Raw genomic sequence first — 16379 nt, forward strand, 5'->3', positions numbered from 1 at the left:
CTACTTGAGGGCCGGTTGTAATATGTAGGTTCTATCTCCAAAGGTAAGCTTGCTTGAGACCCTGGAAGTCAAGGGAGCCAAACAGTATGAGAACTTGTAATTGATTTTTGGGCCAAGTTGAGAAACCAAGGAAGACGGGCCTGCCCGGCTGCCCCTAGCGCAAATTTTAACATGCACCATGGTGCATGTTAAACTGTATGCACCACCAGTAATAAGATGCCACGTATTTAACAATTTGTCATCACTACCAACATTATTATCTCTCAATATTTTCTCTCTCCTCTCTTCTCCTCCCTCACACTTTCTTAATTTCTGATTTCTCCTCCTCCATCTTCTCTCTCCTCTATTTTTCTCTCTTTTAATTCTTTCATTATTTTGTTTTTGATTTAATTTCTTCATCACTATTTTTCATCACCATAGATCGAGATCCTTTATATCTTCCTCTTACAATTCATAATTTCTAGCTAATTTCTCTAACCTCTAATTTTCTTTTTCTTAAATTCATTCATTGTTGTTGATTTAATTCTTTCATCACCATTGTTGATGACTACCATATATTAATTTCAAAATTCGTTTTCTTCAACCTTCAATTATATTTGAAGCTTTGTTAATGGAGTTTTTGCAAAGAAGTAATGTTTAAAATGGCGGATTTGACGAGGAGAAGGTGTTTAAGACGACGGAGATGATTATTTTCCAATGAGATTCCATTGTCTAAATCACTATGGCTAAGTTTGAATTTCAAAATATGTAGATTTCATATTATTTTGTTTTTTTTTTGTTAGTGATATATGTATATTTTATTATTAACAAATCTGTTTTTTGTTATACTTTGGTTTTTTTGAACATTTTAAGTTAAAATATGAACTTAGGATATGTTTCCTATAAATATATATTTTTACTGACATATATTTTTGGATTTATGAACATCTTAACTATAATTTTGAACATGTGATACATTTCTTATGAACTTTTTTTAGATCTATGTATTTTGTAATCATTTAAAAAAAAATGGTGTTCTATACTTTATAATCTATATATCTGAACATTTGATTCTTTGCATATGATAATGTATTTTGTTTTCGATTCATGATTTAAAACCTTCTTATGTTTTGTAATTATGAACCTATCATGTTAGATATTTGGACATGTATATGTGTTTTGTATGAACAATTGAGTTAGATTGATTATTTGAAAGATATTCATATATTTAATGTTATGTAAGCTGTTGAAAGTGAGTTAAATTTAATTTTTGATTTTTTTTTTGATGATTTTCAAAATCATTTATAATTTAATTGTTGAATTGATACTTTAATTTGTATTTTATGAATATAATTTGTTTATATCATGTTTTTGAACATTTTCTTAATTTGAGTAACACACTTTCCATTGTATTTATTATCAAAATTGTTATTAGCGGTATCATATTATGAACACTGTTTCTATTTTTATGAACATTTTAGGTTACTTTAATGAATCTTTCCGTTTTACATTATTCTCTGAGTATGTGTATATGCTGTTAAGAAAATAATTGTAAACGTAATTATGAACATTTTTTTCCAATATTTGAACTTTGTTGTTTTATTTTTGAACTCCAGTAATGATTATTATGAGTTGTGTTTGTTTATTGCAGTTAGAACGTATAAAGTTATTTATGAGGAAAGTCTGAAGGCTGAGCAACATTCTGAGTAGTGTCTTCAGATCAAGAAGTTTTTGAAGGGTGTTTAGTGGTTGGGATTTAGAAGTTTATGTACGGTGTTTAGTGGTTTGTGGTTAGGGTTCAAAAAATTTTGTAGGGGTTTCAGAGGTTTTACAGGGTGTTTAGTGGTTTGTGGTTAGGGTTCAAAAAATTTTGTAAGGGTTTCAGAGGTTTTATAGGGTGTTCAGTGGTTTGTGGTTGGGGTTCAAAAGTTTTTGTAAGGTGTTCATAAGTTTTGGTAGGGTGTTCAGTGGTTCGTGGTTGGGTTTCAAAACTTTTTGTTGGGTGTTTAGTGGTTTGTGGTTGGGGTTCAGAAGTTTTTGTAAGGGGTTCAGAAGTTTTTGTAGGGTGTTCATTCATTGGTTTGTGGTTGGAGTTCAAAAGTTTTTGTAGGGTGTTTAGTGGTTTGTGGTTGGGGTTTTTTTTAAAGTTTTTGTAGGGTATTCAGAGGTTTTTCTAAGGTGTTCAGTGGTTTGTAGTTAGGGTTCAAAAGTTTTTGTAGAGAATTCAGAGGTTTTGTAGGGTGTTTAGTGGTTTGTGGTTGGGGTTCAGAAGTTGTTGTAGGTTGTATAAAGGTTTTTGTAGGTTGTTTAGTGGTTCGTGGTTGGGGGTAAGAAGTTTTTGTAGTGGGTTCAAAGGTTTTTGTAGGGTGTTCAATGGTTTGTAATTGGGGTTCAAAAATTTTTGTAGGGGTTCAGAAGTTTTTGTAAGAGGTTCATTCCTGAACCGTTATTGATTCCTGAACTTCTAGTGCTTCTTCAAGCTAACCTACTTCTTTGGAGCTTTTACTTTTTGTTACTCTGCTTGTTGTAGGAATTTTTTCCTTCAGCTTTTTTAAAAGGGCATTCAGCAGTGGTCTTTGAAGGGGGGTTCAGAGGTTTTTGAAGGGGTTTAGAGGTTTCTAGGTGCTTTTCACTTGTTTCTTGGGGCTTTTCATCGGTTTCTACTAGGTTATTTGGGTTTTGTGGTGGCTTTTCAATGGTTTTTGGGGGCTTTCTAGTGGTTTCTGGAGGCTTTACAGAAGTTAATTGGGGCTTTCAATATTTTGTGGGTGTAGTTCTGATGTTTATGGGGGCTGATCAGTGTTTTGTGGGGGGTAGTTCAAATGTCTGTAGGGGTTGTTCAATGTTTTGTGTGGCTGATTAGTGTTTTTGGGGCTGATTAATATTTTATGGGGGTAGATCAGATGTTTCAGGGTGCTAATTAGTGGTTTGTGGGGGCAAATAAGTGGTTTGTGAAGGCTGATCAGTGGCTATTGTGTGTTGCTCATAAGTTTCTGGTGGCTGTTCAGTACTTAGTTCATCAATCTGATAATTAAAAATCAAACAACAAAGTGAGCAAACAAATAATATCTACAAATTATTACATCATACGAACGTATTTATTTGAATTTCTAAACAAATTATTACTTCATAAAGCACATAATATATGGATATAAATCACAACGTACATGAACATCAAATAAGAAATATATGAACATAAATATACATGTTAATTGGATTTCCTAATATTTCTTTGTCTACATCTTCCAATAATTTTTGATGAACAATTGGACTTCCTTCAGGTATATCATCTAACTTCTTCTTTTTTGGTGTTTTGATATTGAACATTCGACTAATTGGATTATTAAAAAAATATAGGGTTTAATTTAGTATATAATTCCAAAAATCAACAATTTAAGATAAAATTGGGATTTTGAGCAATATATTAATTACACTTCTTCATCTTCATTAATAGGAGAACACAGTTGTGATTTCTACAAAAATTAAATTGAAAGATAAAAATTAAAACGACAATTATATTCATGAATTTTGAAATTTGTTGAATAATATTAGCAAATTTAAAGAAATTTAAGTAATGTTCACCTTTTAGAAAGAGTAATCTTTTGTTATTTGTTTTTATCCATGGCGATAAAGCAGTTTTTTTGAGAGATTAAAATGGAGAGAGGAAAGAGAAAATTAAAGTGAGTAAATGAGGAAAGATTATGAAATTATGAGATGAAACATAAATTTAATCTGACGGTTGAGAGAGGAGGAAACAATTTTTTCTTAGTAAAAATCTGAATAAATATTGGGCTAATATGTAATGGGCATGTTTTTTGGGTAGATATAGCTATTGGGCTGTTATTTGGGCCTGGTGCACCTATTTCTAGGTGCACCATGGTGTATGTAATACCAATTGTGCCCCTAGACCAGCGAACCCCTCTTCCCGGAGGTGAATGGGCCTTGTTGGTTCGTCCCACAGCCGAAAATGCCGGAAGAAAGACTAAGAGCATCTCCAATGGTTCAATTATAAGGACTTGCTTGCAATTTAAATAAAGTTCCTAGCTACATGCTTACCATTGGAGAATAAAAAATTGAGCAACATGCTAGCAATTGTAGCCCAACCAAGCTACATGCTTGATTGAAAAAGAGACAAATAATCTCCATTCATATTGGAACATGTGTATAATTATCTATTATTTTTTTAAAACTTTATTTTTTTGCAAACTACAATATGTTGTGGCTTACCATTGAAACAAGTTGTTGCTTAAAAAGTGTTGTAGCTTAGAAATTTATGTGGAAAAGCAAGCTACAAAGCATTGTAGCTTGCCATTGGAGATGCTCTAATAGAAGTAGTATCAGGGGATGGTAAGCTGATGGTTTCTGTGGATAGGATGCCACTACTTTGTCTTGTATCAACGTAAATACTTTGACAAAAACACGGTGTTGATGACTTATTGTTGTCAGAATAATTCTACTGTAGTTGTCGACTACGGTCGACTACGGACGACTATGGCCGACTACAATAAGAGATTAAATCTCAACCGTTTATTTGTTAATTGACTAATCCTAAGCGTTCAAGTCATCAAGTCTACTCATCAAGTCATTACACAATCATCATGTCTAATAATCAAGTCATTACACAGTCATCAAGTCTAGTCATTACACAATCATCAAGTCTAGTTTGGTTAAATTAATTTGTTCAAAAGCTTTTTTTATTTTTTTATTTTTTTTTTGCTTCTTTTATACAATTAAATAAAAATATCTTATATTCATCTTCAACCTATATTATCTAAAACCCTTCGTGTTCAACCTACAACATTCATTTTTCTGGTTCAAAAATTAATTAAATTCTTATGTTTTGTCTAATTTCATAATTAAATTGATCATCATATAATCAAAATTTTGGCTTCATATAATCGTTTTTCCCTTTATTCATGGTGTACAAATTCAATGGAAAACTTCGTTCATAACCTCTTATTGAAGTCTCTTCACCCCCACCCTTTTCAAGTTAAAAGTAATTTATTTAACGATTCGAACAATATTACAATACGCCATATGCCATTGTAATTATATTGGGCTTGAGTTTGATATAATTTATTTATTTAGTCAAAATTATACTGGGCTTGAGTTTGATATAATTTCAAGATTCATCCGCAATTGTTTTTTCATTATTATTTTTTTTTATTTTTGAATAGCAATACGCCATTGTTAAAGTTGTATAAAGGTTGAAGATGAATATAGGTTGAAGATGAATAATATTTTTTTTATTTTAAAAAAAAATTATGTATAAAAAAAATTAAAAATTTAAAAAAAAAAATTAAATACTTAGGGCTTGTTTGGCATCATTTTTTGTTTTCTGTTTCCTGTTTTTTTTAAAAACTAAAAATCAAAAACAGGAAACAAGAAAAAGGTGTTTCCACTTTTTTGTTGTCAGTTTTCAAAATTATTATGATTTTAATAAGTCTAAATATTTTTTGATTCATTATGTGACATATATAATATACTTTTAAAAAACAAAAAACCAAAAAACAAAAAACCACAGTGATGCCAAACGGACCCTTAACAACACGTTTCATACTTCAAAGGCATGATTTTAGGTAAATTTACTTTCTTTCTTTTATTTTTTCTGATACGTAGAGGGTGAATTTTGGAATATTTTTAACCGGATATATGTATCCTTTTTTATCTCAAGTTTGAAAAAATTAGCCAAAAAAGATACTGTACAATTATTTACCCCAAAAAATTGTTTTTGTTTTTTTGCAAATTAAAATTGAAACTTACGTTATGGTAGTTTCAAAAAATATAGTTTCCTGTTTTTTGAGGTGGGAAAAAAACAGTTTCCTTGAATCATGGTAATTTTTTTTTCCTAAATTTATCCTTAATTATCTTTGCCGAAAAAAATTATTAAAATAATACATTGTTGAAAGGATATTCAATGGCTATACAAAAATTATGGCCACTATATTACTTTTTGATCTAGACCAAAGGAGATCTTATTTATTTATTTGTTTGACCATGATATATATATTTTTTTAATCCAAAGCAAAATTAAATTTTTTTTGTGTATTTGCAAAATTAATCTTAATGAAAACCACTTTTAGCATTAGATTTTTTTTTTAAAAAAAATCTCTATTGATGTATAACTTATTCCTAAAAAAAAAAAAATGCTTCCCCATTGACGTACTGTTTTACCATCATTCAAAACCTCACATGTGGTTTTGATGGGAAATTGGCAATAAATTTCCATACACATATAACGTTAGGAGCTCAAATTAGTTATATAATCAATCAGCATAAAAAAAAATTCATGGTAGCTTAGCATTAAATCAAAAAACAAAAAATAGAATAAGATGCGGAGAAGGGGATGTTAAATATAACTTTGGCAGATAGAATTTTAATTTCTACTATTAATTTTTTTTTTTTTTTTTTTTTTTTTTTTTTTTTTTTTTTTTTTTTTTTGAGGCATCTACTATTATTATTATATTACTCTGTTATTTTCCTCACCTTACTTCTAAATTATACGAAGTAATATATATAAATCAGGGTTAATATATAAATCGTTTTAAATCTTGGGTATATCTACGTTATATTTGGGCATACCTAAACAAATTAAAGTAGAACAATTATATCTTAAAAAATATGGAGTATAAAAGTATAAGGTTAGTTCAGATACCGTTTTTAGTACTTTTGAGTTTTGACTAGATTAAGGCCCTGTTCACTTCAACTTAATTTCATTTCACTTCAATTCAGCTCCAATCAGTTTAGTTTAGGGCCTGTTCACTTTTACTGAACTGAGCTGAACTGAACTGAATTGAGCTGAAATGAATATTTTATGTGAGAGGGAAATTAAGAGCTGGACTGAACTGAACTGATTAGAGCTGAACTAAACTGAACTAAACTGAAATTAAGTAAATGTGAACAGGCCCTTAGTCTAGTTCAGTTCAGCTCCAATCAGTTCAGTTTAGCTCCTAATTTCCTTATCTCATAAAATATTCATTTTAGCTCTATTCAGTTCAGTTCAGCTCCAATCAGTTCAGTTTGGTTTAGTTCATCTCTTAATTTCCTTCTCTCAAAAAATATTCATTTCAGTTCTATTCAATTCAGTTCAGTTCAATTCAACTCCATTAAGTTCAGTTCAGTTCAGCTCAGTTCAGTAAATGTGAACAGACCCTAAATGTCACTTTGTCTAACCAAAGTCTCATTAGGTTAATTTAGAGATACACAAAAACATATACTCATGTACGTAGTAAGCAACAATGAACACAACTAGCTAGGCGGTCCCAAACGACTACTAGTTAGTCCCAAAATATAAGTTAAAAAAGTATAAGGTTAGTTCAGATACCGTTTTTAGTACTTTTGAGTTTTAACTAGATTAAGCCCCTATTCACTTCAGCGTAATTTCAATTTAGTTCAATTCAGCTCCAATCAATTCAGTTCAGTTCAGTTCAGCTTAACTAGATACCGTTTTTTTTAGGTATCTACTATAATTATTATATTACTCTATTATTTTCCTCGCCTTCTAAATTATACGAAGTAATATATATAAATCAGGGTTAATATATTATAAATCGTTTTACATTTTGTGTATACCTAAGTTATATTTGGGCATACCTAAACAAATTAAAGTAGAACAATTATATCTTAAAAAATATGGAGTACAAAAGTATAAGGTTAGTTCAGATACAGTTTTTAGTACTTTTGAGTTTTGACTAGATTAAGGCCCTGTTCACTTCATCTTAATTTTAGTTCAGTTCAATTCAGCTCCAATCAGTTCAGTTTAGTCCAGTTTAGTTCAGCTCCAATCAGTTCAGTTCAGCTCCTAATTTCCTTATCTCATAAAATATTCATTTCAGCTCTATTCAGTTCAGTTCAGCTCCAATCAGTTCAGTTTGGTTCAGTTCATCTCCTAATTTCCTTCTGTTAAAAATTATTCATTTCAGCTCTATTCAATTCAGTTCAGTTCAATTCAACTCCATTAAGTTCAGTTCAGTTCAGTTGAGCTTAGTTCAGTAAATGTGAACAAACCCTAAAAAATGTCACTTTGTCTAACCAAAGTCTCATTAGGTTAATTTAGAGATACACAAAAACATATACTCATATACGTATTACGCAACAATGAACACAACTAGCTAGGTGGTCCCAAACGACTACTAGTTAGTCCCAAAATATAACGTTAAAAAAGTATAAGGTTAGTTTAGATACCGTTTTTAGTACTTTTGAGTTTTAACTAGATTAAGGCCCTATTCACTTCAGCTTAATTTTAGTTCAGTTCAATTCAGCTCCAATCAGTTTAGTTTAGTTTAGTTCAGTTCAGCTCCAATCAGTTCAGTTCAATTCAGTTCAGCTCCGAATTTCCTTCTCTCATAAAATATTCATTTGAGCTCTATTCAGTTAAGTTCAGTTCAGCTCCAATCATTTCAGTTCAGTTCAATTCAGCTCATAATTTCCTTCTCTCATAAAATATTCATTTCAGCTCTATTCAATTCAGTTCAGTTCAGTCCAGCCGCTCCAATCAGTTTAGTTCAGTCCCGTTTAGCTCAATTCTGTAAATGTGAACAGACCCTAAATGTCACTTTGTCTAAATAGTCCATTAGATTAATTTAGAGATGTACGTAGTAGCAACAATGAACACAACTACTAGCTAGGCGGTCCCAAACGACTACTAGTTAGTCCCAAAATATAACGTTAAAGATCCATATGTCTTTAATTGAAGGATAATTATCGAAATTCATACACACAAGAATACTAGCAATTTTGATTAGTCGTATATTATTTGTAATGGTTTAATCTTGCGTAGAATAAAACTCACACCCCATTGATCATGTATAAATTTTGCTTTTAGATACCGCTTATTTTATTTTGGGCGTTCCCAAAAAATGAATTAATATTAAAGACATTATAAACCTTTTTGTTTGGTTAAAAGTGCCAAGTAATTGTTGAGAATTCTCATTGTGTTAAGGTAGGATGAATTATATAATCTTAAACACAAATGTTTCAAAAAACCGAGTGTACATTAACTTTTGATAGCTTATGAGCAATTAGTATTATGTGCACCATGGTGCACTTAGTTCTAGGTTTACCATGTCTATACTTTTGAACATTTAATAAAAAAAATTGAACATTTTACAAAAAATGAACATTTAGTAAAAAATATGAACACATCACAAAAACTGAACATAAACATGCATTTTTATGTTCATATTTTATAAAGAAATGTTCATTTTGTATATAGTTAATGTTCAGATTATATTACAAAATTATTAAATTATTACGAGTCAGACAAACTTCTTTCATAATTTGTTTGGCTCGTAATAATTCAAAATTTGCGATTGTTCAGATGTTTTTACTAAATGTTCAAATTTTGTTATTGTTCATATTTTATAATTAAATGTTCAAAAATATAGGCGTGGTGCATTGCGATTGTTCAGATTTTTGTTCTAAATGTTCAAAAGTTGCGATGTTCAGATTTTTTTACTAAATGTTCAAAATTCACGATTGTTCAGATTTTTTTACTAAATGTTCAAAAGTCTAGGCGTGATTTATTGCAATTGTTCAAAATTTTTAGCTAAATGTTCAAAATTTGCGATGTTCACATGTTTTTACTACATGTTCAAAATTTGCAATTGTTCAGATTTTTATACTAAATGTTCAAAAGTCTAGGCGTGATTTATTGAAATTGTTCAAAATATTTAACTAAATGTTCAAAATTTGCGATGTTCAGATGTTTTTACTACATGTTCAAAATTTGCAATTGTTCAGATTTTTATACTAAATGTTCAAAAGTGTAGGCGTGGTGCACCTATTTCTAGGTGCACCATGGCGCATCTTAAAAATTGCGGCTTATGAGTAACTTTTGATGATTTATATGTTTCTATTTCTCTTACCAATTTTGCTGATGGGTAATTTTTCGTTTTCATGTGTTATTTTTTTATCTTACCAATTTTGCTTACTAACTTAATTATAAATAAAATATCCACTTTTTTTTTTACACATCTTATCTCAACTTTCACTCTCATATCTGAAAATTAAAAATAGGGACCTACTTTCCACTTACTACTTCATTTTATATGAATAGAAAATGGAAACATTGAAAAAAAAAAAAACGTTGAAGAATTGCCTAATTTGATTTTAATATAATAACAAGGTCGTCAGATAAATTGCAACAACAGAATCGTTACCTCCAGAGACGTGTGCTCGACGGTGCAAGATACGCGTTTCTTAACTCTTTTATCTGTTTGACTAACATTTTTAACAGGTATCGGCGTTACAAGAATGATTTGGGATCTCAGAACGTTCTGAATCATTCTCCGTCCCTATCGCTACTTTGACTTTTGTTTTCGAAACATAAGTTTCTCCAAACTCAGTCAAAGTGGGGGCTTCTGTAGACACCCATTTGTGTCTCCCCAAAACCAAACCTAGTGATGAATAACTTTTGCGTCGAATGATAATCGAATGAGGTGAAAGTGTGAAAAGTCTTGTGTTGCGGTTAGTTTTTATTAAAATTCTTTTCTTTCTGTTTTCGAAAACCTACGCTATTTTATAAAAACGTCCAATCCAGTTTAGTTTGGTCCATGATAAGGGTGCAATAATGGTGTAGTTGGATGGGGTTTGAAAAGACCTTTGCAACGATATATTATAAGCCCAATTCCGATGAATAATGAGGAAGTTATGGCCAAAATACTAAACTGGGCCCAAACCGGATTTTACCTACGACCCAATGATCATGAGGAGGGTCCAAAGGTTTAATCCTATTCCTAAAATAATTAGGATTGATTAGAATCTTATTTAAGTTTCTAAAATATCTTAATTATCCTTTTTTGAAAAGATAAGATTAAGGAATTTGATTTAAATATAAACTTTCCTTTTTTATAAAATCTTTCCTTTTTTAAGTCCTAATTCTATTCGGATTTTAAAGATGTTCAAAGACAGTCAGATATTATTTTTGTGCCTCATATTTTTTATCCAAATTTTATATGGTTGGATAGATCTTGAAATTATCTTTCCAATGATATATTATAATATTAATTCCGAGCTATAACGAAAAAGATATGAAAGGTATACGAAACTCTATCCAAAACTGACACCCTCCCACTATTTCGGCCATATGTTTTTTCTACAAAATATTTTAATCTGATTATAATTGAATTAGAAATTAGACTTCAAGAGCTTTCCAACGACATATTATATGACTTATTTGGACTTCTAGATCAAAAGATATGATAAAAACAAAATCCGCAAAAAACTGTCTTGTCGTGAAACGACAACCCTGTCGCCTGGCGACAGATCGAGTTTCTGGCGACGGGTCTAGTTTTCTGGCGACAGAGTGGGGTTTTATTCCTTATCAAATTCTATGATTTTTCGGACTGTTTTCTTATAAATAGGGTCCTCGACCTCTGTTTTTATTCATCAACTTTCATCTACAATCAATAATCAATCAACTCTCATTCAGAATCACCCAATTCTCTCTATTCTCTCTTGAGCAATATATGCTTTCTTTCTCTCTCTCTTTCTAAATTAGCTTTTTACAAACACAATTCCGCATTCACGAGACTTAGAATCATCTAGCCAAGTTCGAAGTTGCCTTCGCCCTAGACGTGCAAGGTTTAATATTTTATGAGGGTTTGGTCCAAATCTAGTTTAAACTTTCTTTAATTTAATTCCAACTTTAATTTAATTCCTTAATTCTTTAATTATTCTTTATTCTTTATTATTTTTCATTGAAGTTTACTAACTTGTATATTTTGTTATTAGAAAGAGGTACGAGGTTTCAAAGTATGTAATCTTATTACCCTCTTTCAATGTAGAAAGCATGTTTATTATTATTTATTAATATTCCTAGTATCATGTTAGGATGTTTTTAATGCTTTATAGTATCATGTTTAGGATGCCTCTTATTATTTCTAACATCATGATAGCATATTAGTACCATGTTAGGTTTAAAGCTTTGATCTTTATTGCTTAGTGACATGCTAGGATTTGTTATTAATCTTGTTAATATCATGCCTAGGATCTTGCTATTATATTTAAGCTTTATTATGCCTTATCATGATTATACTTATATTATGATTATTGTTGTTATTATTATTATTATGTTGCTTGTTATATATTGTTGTTATTGCTTGATCACGCCTTTTATGCTTGCTAAAGGGAATTTGTACTTGAAATCACGCTTAATAAGATAATTAATAATCTGGTTTAAGCTAACATGATTTTAATTCAAGTGATTGCTAATAATAGATTTATTTGTGCATTACTATTCAACCAACATAGATAAACAGGTTTAGGATTAATCTATTGTTTGCATGTTAGTCAGAAAGCGCGCATAAATACGAGTAGAACAAAGTAGAGGCCTGTTTTATAGGGCGGGTCCTTTCTTTTGTAGATTGGATTCGTACCCTCATCCCCGAACCCTGTTTGGTTCAAGACCTTATGGAGTTGACGATCTCCTGGATCGTTTTGGGTTTACAAGTTCCTAAAACTTGTAGGCGACTCTTTTGCTCTAGCTTTCTTCCCTTTGGATCGCCACCATACTTAAGTGTATGATCACAGTGGGGTTCAAGTTTGGGCTTATAGTGCTTGAAATATTCCCTACAAATAGCCTCTGATTTACGAAGACCAAGACCCCCTTGGGATTTAGGTTGACAAATTGTATCCCAAGCAACCATAGGTCTTGCCTTTGCTGGGGACTGCTTCCAAAAGAAACTTGTACTTAAACTATCAAGAGATGAAGTAACCGAAACAGGTAACCGAGCATTAATCATAGCATACGAAGGTATAGCCTTAAGGTCGCTCTGTATAAGAACAACCTTTCCAGCTTTGGAAACTAAGTTGGAAGACCAGGAGTTCATTTAATTTTTTATCAGTTGTAGTAAGGATATGTTGAAAATTATCCTTTCTTGAAATTAATCGAGTTAAAAAACGCACCCAATTACCGACCAAGAAAGGATTTAGGGGTCATATTAAAATAGCTTGCCAAAATAGATTTAATTCAGTTAGTAACGTATTTAGAAAAGACTATAGAGGATTTATGAAAATTAATCAGCTGTCCAGAAAGATCGATCAACAAAGACAGCTAGCGTATTTCGTAGAACATTAGAAGACCTAGGAGTAGCTTTGCAAAATACAGAGTAGCAGACTGTCGTCTACAAAAAGTAAGCAAGGAATGAGCGGAGCAGAAGGGGCAATTTTTAAACCAATACCAAGCACTTATTTTGACTAAGCAAATTAATTTTTTCGAAAGAACTTCCATACAAATAACAAAAAAGAGCAGGGGAAAGGGGATTGCCTTGCCGCAATCCACGGGAGAGCTTAATGAGGTTAGTAGTAGTATAATTTATCGCAGGAGAGTAAGAGACTGTGGTGACACAAGACTTAATCCAATTAATCCACGTCTGACAAGAAGTCCCATTCAATTCGGTCATAAGCTTTTTCCATATCTATGTACTATATGTATTATCGTATTTCACCACCGATCACCAACTGCCAAGATAAGTCCATCACCGGCAAGGGCGGCAACAGTGTTTTTTATTTTTTATTTTTTTTGAGGGAAGGTAACAGTATTATTATTACGGAGTATTTATTTTACATCAACCCAAAATATATGGAATAGGAATTTCCACGTACCAGTCCAGTCGGTTTGTAGGGACAACGAACTAAGCTAGAAACCGACCTGTATTTATACTTCTACAGCTGACTACAGTATCATTTAACCATTTTCTTACATAATAATACTCAGCTTTAATTTTTCCCATTGACTTATATTAATAACAAGTTGCACGTAATAATACTGATTTCTTCATCCACCTCTCACATTCTCATACATAATAACAAGTTGCACATTTATGCTTATCGCCTTATCACTATATAAGCCTCTGGCTTGCAAACATTTTTCAACCCTATTTTCTACTATCTTACCAAACACTTCACGTATCACAATCAATAATGCCTATAATTCTAGCGTTTTCTAGCTTCACAATCACACCGACTTATATGATGATGACACACGCGAAACCTAAATCCATCAATATTTGTCATCATCAAACATTATTGATTAATCACCCACTCTGTTCTAATTCAACGGTTCGATTTTAGGCTTCACTGTTGCCCATTACAACGTTTTTCACTTAGGCCCTGTTCTTTTGAGTTGTTCTGCTCTCCACTGCTGAAATCTGCTCTGCTTAAATATGCTCTACTTAAAATTTTATTTCCTTCGTTTTCTTTTACTTGCAACATACCTTTTAGGCACGCAGTTTTAGGACATGATTAGTGAGGGTAAACGAGCGATTTTATCAATATAATTTTTACACGGAGATTAGAATATGGTTAAGTATCATTTGTAAAAATTATAATGAATAATTTATCCGTTTACATTACATAAACCCGACCTCAAAACAGGTGCCACAAGGCTGTGTTGCAAGTAAAAAGAAACGGATGAAGTAATAATTAATAAAAAATATAATAATAATAATTATATTATTATTATTATTATTATTAACTAATATAATAATAATTATTATAATTAATATTTGATAATAATAATTAATATTATTATCACAACGTTTACCAGTTTCTGCAAAATCCGCCTTTTCTTTGTCTTTTCGTCAGTCGACATTTGTGGAAGTCACAGCATGGAGATTACACCTCTGCTTGGCTTCAGCCAGTCACTATTTCTGGGTTGGGTCATATGATGAACGCAAAGACATACCGATGCCGTGTTGTGCTACCGGCTGGGTATTCCATTGTTATTTATCTTGACACCGTGCTCTGCTTGCTCTCGTGTTTTTACTACGGATATTTTCGGCGACCACGCGGTGTCGTGTGCTGGTATTGTAGGTATTAAGCATCGGCATAATGTTGTTCGAGATACACTTGTTGATATTTGCTACAGATCTGGGATTTCAGCAAGAAAGGAGGTTGACATAAGGTGGTTGACATAAGGTTGTCTGGAGGGAATGACGGGGCCCTCAAACCTGCCGATGTGTTACTTTATTCATGGGATAGTGGTCGTGAGATGTATGTGTCAATTTCACAGGGTATTCTCCTTTGACACAGACGGGCTAACTGACTTTTTTCCAGGACAAGTTGTGGCTGATGCGGCTCATCGAAAGCGGGTTAAGTATGAAACTCGTTGTCGGGGGATTGGCTACGGTTTCATTCCCTTCTCCTTCTCTTCGCTTGGGGGATTAGAGAAGAAGGTTGTTGCGTGGCTGAAGCGGATACATAGGTTCTCGACAACACAAGACATTGGGGCTCGTGCTGCAACTCATATCTTCACTAGGGTAGGCTTTGCTATATCTAGAGGAGGGGGGCCCTAATTATATCTCGACTTCCCACTAATTTATTGTAGGTTGTATGACTTTTGTTTTTGAGATTAATAATAATAATAATAATAATAATAATAATAATAATAATAATACTTTCGACTGCTTTTGGGTGCAGTTTTCTGCTCTGTTTCTGGTACATTTTTTGGCGTATTTCAGGTTAGTTTTCAGGCGTTATGGCTCTGGTTTAAGTCTGGTTGTGGACTGGTTTTTCTTCTCAATTTTTGGTCAGTTGTTCTACTGTGTTTTGGGTGGTGTTTTTTTGGTGTGTTTGGCAGTTTCCAAGTCGTTTTCTGGTCTCTTGGGAGGTTATTTGCAGCCTATGTCGGGTGTCGCTGTGAAGTCTCATTGTCCCTTTGTGGGTCTTAGTGGTTGTCAAGATGGGAGTGGAAATGGCCTTACTCGACGTTCTCTAATCAAGCGTCTTAGTTATCGTCATTGTTGTATCGGTACGCGAGATATCATCCGACATTCTCTTACTTCTAATTTGGCTGTTTATACTGAAGCAGAAGTTACTTTTAGGTGTATGGGGATTCGGTTATGTGGAGTTTGCTATAAAACACATACGGTTCGTTCTAAGTGTCATCATGGTAGGGGGGAGGATGTGCCACCCCCTGATGAAAGAGATGGTATTGTTCGTTTTGTGCTTCATAATTTCACCAAGCGGCAAGCTCTTCTCCTGCTTGAGTTGGGCATGTGGATGGTTTGGTGCGAGATCATAACGGTGGTTTTGATGTGGCTCTCCTTGATTGTTTATTCTCTAAGGGGTTTCGCTCTGTTAAGTCTATTCCTCCCAAGTGTCGTTTGGGGTTTTCACGGGTTTTGAAAGGTGCTCTTGATAAGGTGATCTCCAAGCCTGATGACATTTCTAATTGGGTCTCTTTTTTTGTGTTACCTCTTTGGATCCTTAAAATCTTTCGCCCGCAGAGTAGTTGTGAGTCTCGGTCTTCGGCAAGACGTCGGCACCTGGAAGAGAGTATTTCCCATGCTATTTGTTCTTGGAGTGTAGCGGGTGGTAATTTGCAGCTTCTAAGGGAACTTTTGGTGGACCTACTTTGTCGGTGGTTGATGATGAGGACCTTGATTTGGAAGAGCGTA

At 32.5% G+C, this 16379-nt stretch overlaps 1 pseudogene; it reads right to left on the reverse strand.

Moving 5' to 3' along the window:
• Positions 1–16379, reverse strand: part of LOC145600731 (aspartic proteinase CDR1 pseudogene) — a 50079-nt pseudogene that overhangs the window by 490 nt on the left and 33210 nt on the right.

Source organism: Chenopodium album, chromosome 21 (assembly GCF_948465745.1).
Source record: "Chenopodium album chromosome 21, dcCheAlbu1.1, whole genome shotgun sequence".
In the NCBI taxonomy this organism is placed as follows: Eukaryota; Viridiplantae; Streptophyta; class Magnoliopsida; order Caryophyllales; family Amaranthaceae; genus Chenopodium; species Chenopodium album.